This window comes from Photinus pyralis, unplaced genomic scaffold (genome assembly GCF_008802855.1).
Source record: "Photinus pyralis isolate 1611_PpyrPB1 unplaced genomic scaffold, Ppyr1.3 Ppyr1.4_LG5, whole genome shotgun sequence".
Lineage (NCBI taxonomy): Eukaryota > Metazoa > Arthropoda > Insecta > Coleoptera > Lampyridae > Photinus > Photinus pyralis.
The window spans coordinates 6,573,847-6,579,873 of record NW_022170596.1 but is presented as its reverse complement, the minus strand read 5'-3'; the positions used below and the strand labels follow the sequence as shown (position 1 = coordinate 6,579,873).

The window sequence follows — 6,027 nt, the reverse complement described above, 5'->3', positions numbered from 1 at the left end:
GGTAATACAGGATGAGTAAACCGGGGAACAGTGAGCAAAATGTGATAACACCAGAGAGTTGCATAACATTAACTTTATTGGAGTACTCAAATAGAATTTATGGGTAAACAATAATCTCAAGTTCAAAAATGCTCTCTGAATGCACATTGTAACGTGAGGTCTAAACCTAAGGGATGTGTCAAGAATTACGCCTAGATTCTTACATTTATCCACAAATGGGATGGCCAGATTATTAATGTGCATTCTGGGCATTTGGGATTTTGTTAACTTATTACTAAATAACATGGCATTACACTTAGTGGGATTAAGCTGCAAAGCATATTTTTGGCAAAAATCGCGGGTAACTTCCAAGTCGTAGTTGATTTTCTCAAAAGCCTCGTGATGTTGCTTAAATTAAGGCTAGGTTTACAAACAAACCTTAAAAAGAAGAAAACTAAGATTTATCATTTTGGTTTTCATGCGAAATAAATGTTTCTAATTTTTTTTAATACGAAAACGAAAACTGTGGATTTGAATGTTCTTGGTATACCAAAAATCAATGAATAAACTTAAATTTTACACAATTTGATTTGACATCTGATGATTTGACGTTGAAGTTGAAAGATGGAGATAGAGCCAACTTAGAGATGAAAAGTTACCAAAAACAATGTTACAATGAAAGTCATTGTAACACTGTTTTTGCCGAAAACAGTTGTACAAAATTCTCATTATAGTACCGAAATAGAAAAACAAATTTCTAAAATGCGACCTAAGTGTATTAAAATGTTAGGTCGCATTTTAGAAATTTGTTTTTCTATTTCGGTACTATAATGAGAATTTTGTACAACTGTACAAAAGTGTACAATAGTATATTGAAAGACAAGTGTTACAATGCGACCTATTGTAATACGACTATCTTGTGGCACGAGTGGCGACGCGAAGGGTAGCCACGAGTGTCCGCAAGATAGGAGTATTACAATAAAGCATTGTAACACGCGTTTTTCATACTATTTTTTCTATTTCGGAGCTTTAATTTAATTAAAAAAATCACTAACAGAAACTATAGGGAACATTAGAACTAACATGTTTTAAGTTGGGAACACTTTTTATGCCGTTAAGTTTTAGGTTGGCAGCGTAGTAAGACTGACATTTTGAAGTTCAAATATGGAAGTACCCAACGAAGTACCTACTTGTACTAACTAGTAACTGCCAACTTAAGATAAGAGTTACCAAAAAAAACGACTATAATCATTGTCTTTGTACAACTGTTTTTGGCTGAAAACAGTTGTACAAAATCATCATTGTGACACCGAAATAGAAAAAAGTGTATTAAAATGTTTTAAACTATGTACTAACCTTGTAGACCAGAGTTGGACTGGGTCAAGCATAGAGTGACCCGGTGACTCAGTTGGTTTACTGACCCGGTGACCCAGTTTGACCCGGTGACCCAGCTTGACCCAGTTTGACCCGGTGACCCAGATTGACCCGGTGACCCAGCTTGGCCCGGTGACCCAGTTTGACCCTGTGGCCCAGCTTGACCCGGTGACCCAGTGACCCATCTTTACTCGGTGACCCATCTTGACCCGGTGGCCCAGTTTAAACCGTTGACCCCTAGATTGATCCAGTTGAATCCGGTGACCCAGTAATTAAATTATTGTTAGGTATCATCCTGTGAGGAAACGAAATTAAGGGTGAGGAAATAATCTGCCCAAAACCAGTAAATGAGATTTCCCCCAGATATTTCCACTTAATTTCGCCCCTCCTAATCGTCTTCCCCACCAGATCTCCAAGCTATATATACCTGTGTCAGTCCAGTGTTTGTAACTTTTGCTTCTATCTTTACCAGTGCCTTTTGCTATTAACCAGCCTTATTTACCTGTGATTTATTCCTATATAATTTGTACCCTTAACCGTCGTTCCAGTACCTGTAAAACCTTTGTTAACCTGCACCCCTGTCGTTCCCTGTGTTGAGTGTGTTGCCGTTAGCCCTAGGGGGTTAATCGTAATTAGCGGTCGAGGTGAGTGAGTGTTTATAGTGTCATTAAAACAACAATCTTTCAACCCTTTATTAAACGTGCAAGCTGTTACCTTTATTACTCTGACCAGTTCCACAACAAGTATTCCGCAAGATTACCAGCTACTCTCCATACGTTCCTACCTGTCCGTGTCTTCAAAACGAAATCAGAGCGTGACTCCTGGTTTTATACGAAGTACACCTCCGTAGTATCTTCCCGTCGCCCCGTCCTGCCTGAACCTGGGGCACAGTGCTCCGGCCTACGTTAACCATAAGGGGCTGAAAGCCGTCACGAGAAAGGTTAGTTGTTACAGTTCGAACACTCACCCCGCAGGTTCTGTTGGTTACCTCGTTCGGGTGGCGCAGCCCTCAATCCCGCATCAATTAATTTGTTACATTCTAGACAGCACTGCACGTGGAAATTAACCTACAGTCCGACACGAAAACGGCATTGACAGCAAACCAGCTGACACGCTGGGGCCAGATAACTACCGGCAGATGGCAGTACTCCCCAAGTAAATACGAGGACTGCTCCGGAAATCTTTTATATTATTTTATTTTGTATATATATATGTTTATTTCTATTTAGCCAATACACTTTTAATTTTCTTTGCTCGCCAATTATTTCCCGACGCTACCCGAGGCTGTGGGCAAAAGCCGGAACGTACCCAGGGTTGCTCACAATCCAAAACAATTTCAAGTAACTTTTAATTAAAGAAAAAACTCAATAATATTCGCCAACAAGCACGTAGCCCAATTTCATTCAAAAGAACTAATAGCTAAAAAATCAAATGCATTTGTTTATAGTTTGTAGTCAAGTAGTCAATGAAAGTATTTAGAGAAAAGATTTATTTGGATTAAGCTAACTAGTAGAAAAAAATTAAATGTGAATGAACACCTGTAAGCAACTGGTAAGCCTTGAAGCAAAGAAATGAAGGAGGGAACTGTTTCGAAATAACATTACTATAATACAATTCGGGACATGGACAGTTTTTTACGGCAGTATTAAAGCAAACAGAAATGGCAGTTGTCAAGCAATCCAGTATTATTTTCAACAAACCAGCATTAAGTTTCATTTATTTCATAATCTGTACACTTGAACGGAGGGCACTGACTTAACTGCGTTATTCGATCAAACTAGATTACTGGGTCAAATTGGGTCCCCGGGTGAAATTGGGTCACTGGGTCAAACTGGGTCACTGGGTCAAACTGAGTCACTGGGTCAAATTGGGTCACTGGGTCAAATTGGGTCACTGGGTCAAACTGGGTCTAACTGAAAAGAGTATGACGTGACCCAGTGACCCAGTTTAATTCAGTGACCCAAGTGACCCAGTTGACCCAGTGGCCCAGTCCAACTCTGTTGTAGACCGATAAATTCAAAATATGTTGAACATGTATGTTAGGCGAATATATCTACAGTCAAAACTGTAACATGGCTTTTCACAAAAAATGTTGGACATCCTAAACGGCAACAATCGGATTTCGTTTCTTGAATTAACGGAGGGTTTTTCGCATGGAACGTAGGGTTGCAAAAACTATATCAGAAATAATCAATTCAAACATTTGTTTGAGGTAGACAGAAGTAGGAGTAGATAGACACCTAGACCGAATTACCCCTATATTTTTCCTTTAAGCAAAGCTTCTTCGTCAATGTTGAGATCCTGAACTGGCCTAGCAATTGCAATAGAAACGCTAACACAAACCTTTCCTTAGAAGCCCCTTTCCAAAGTGTTTCTCGAGATTAAAAAATTACAGGGATCTTCTTCCTCTTAGATGCTGTTTTAGATAATTTCTTCAAAATCGTCCTGTAAGTTGTAGGGAAAAGGGGGGCATAACCGGAAGAGTAAAGTTACATAAAAACTTAAAAAAAACGAAAAACCTCTTCATATAACTTGTTATAGACATACTAGGTATAGAAAACAAATATTAAACAAAATAACTCTTACCAAATAACAAAAATGATCAAAGTCCTCGTCTGAGATCGAAGGGACTTCAGCGCATTTTTTTATTCCCATTGTTGGTATCCACTTCCGACGTCCCGTTCACCAGCAATTCGCATTTTGGTAAATTTCTTTAAAAATGCTTCACAAAATAGTACCCAATTTTTGGGGCCGTTCACCCGCAATTCGAATTTTGGTAGATTTCGGTAAAAACCCTCCAGAAAATAAGACCGCGATTCCAGTTTTTAAGAAACTTTTGGGCGCTTGAGGTTACTTACCCCTGGAAGACGCGCGGTGGTTAATTTTGCACCTATGAAAAAAAAATAAAAAATCCGTCCGACAGGAGTTGTGCGCGTTTACAAGATCTTTCCAACGACACCAACCTGAAAATAATAGGACCAAAGCTGTAGAAAGAAAAATCACCACATAAGTAAACGACGCTCGGTGATGGCGCCCAGATGTACCTAAACTTGTTAATTACACGACCCCGGTAGGTTCATGTACACGCGTCGTCTTTCTACAAACGTTCTTCTACTGGCCCGCATTTACCGCCAGCCAGCCAGCCAGCAAAAGTGAGATTAAAAGCTACCTTTTTACAAATAAATTTGCAAAAATGCGCTAAAAAATATTGCTTTCTGTGAACAGTCTCTATCCGATTTTGCCCCCACCGTTGGGGCAGAACTGGTCCCGACTTGGAGCAATATCGGACAAAATATAATTAGGACTGAAATGCAACTAAATCGACTTCTCTCAAGCCAGTGCAACTTTCATGGGCGTTTGTGCATTTCACGCATTGCGCCTACCCATCATCTTTTTTTTTTGTTGTCATCATCAGAACTCTTCTTCTTTATTTCTTCGTATTCTTCTCCGTTTCCTCTTCATTCTGGCGATCACAACTGAAAACTTTTGTTTTTTTGTTTTTTGCCTTCTTCTGTTTTGCTTTTTCTGCTTGTTCCTCGACTTGTTCAATTTTTCTTCCAACTTATTTTTATATGGCGATCTTGTGAGAATGATCATTTTACCTCGTTTACGACAATTTGGTTTCGCTAATATCAAAGCTTGTGGTACCGGAAACAGGTCCTTTGACGATTTTGAAAATGTCGAAGGACAAGGCACCGGTGCAAGGTGCAGGCACACAGGTGTTAGTTAATAGTGAATCATCAATGGGGCAGAACCGGAAATAGAAAATTTTGCCCGTCCTATTGTGCCCCACGGGACTTCTAATATGAACATTTATCAAAAACATCGCAAATTTCTCTTTATATAGATTAGAGGTAGTAATATAACCGTATATAATACGTCTGTTGCGCGGTTCGTTCGGTTCTTATTGAATTTTTTTAATTTGAACAGTACAATAAACAAAAGGAAGAAAGCAAAAGACTTAAATACAGTTAAACCCCAAAGGCAAAAAGATGCAAAAGGCAAATGATTTTCTAAATTAAGCGTTTACCTTATATAAAGCTCCCAAAATACGGAGAGGGAACGTAGGAAACTTGCCGGCGTATTCGTTTAATACTGTCCAAAAATTACAACTTCTTTAATTATACGCCCGGCTGACGGCCTAAAAACCTGTAATGGGTCCCAAAATTCAAATCAATTAAGAGGGCTTCTGTTGATGCCCCACGTGACTATATGGAATGACGTTTACTGAATTTATGTTAATTTCACTTAGGTACTTAATTAAGCGGAAGTAGAAATCTACAAGCGGTAGTCCCTATTGTTATATAACACCTATTGTTAATTGCATTGCTATCAAGCTAATAACCGCGTAAACATGCATGGCCTTGCGGTTCCAATGTTCTAAGAAACAGAAACCTAATAATGACTTAATGTGCCTGAAATTCTAAAATCATAATTTGCTCGCTTCGTCTAAATGAGAAGATCTTTCGGATGCAACAATTAAAATATCTTGACGAGAACGGTTGCAAACGGCGGATTAGTTGCAGCGTTAATTACGGTAGCGGCGGCTGAAGCACAGCTCTAACAATTAAATCAATTACCTTGAGCTTCTATCTTCAACTCTTAGAACCAAAACGACATTTTCGTACCGAAGCGCCTCTTTATACCGGGCGTTCATACACAGAGTGGTCATCA

At 39.1% G+C, this 6,027-nt stretch overlaps 1 long non-coding RNA gene across 1 annotated transcript; it reads right to left on the bottom strand.

Moving 5' to 3' along the window:
- Positions 1–1,805: 1,805 nt before the first annotated feature.
- On the bottom strand, positions 1,806–2,563 carry LOC116171797. Its single transcript, XR_004145525.1, has 3 exons — positions 2,321–2,563; positions 2,068–2,272; positions 1,806–1,967 (listed from the first exon to the last, which is right to left on the bottom strand). It is a non-coding gene; the product is annotated as an uncharacterized LOC116171797 (long non-coding RNA).
- Positions 2,564–6,027: the final 3,464 nt, after the last annotated feature.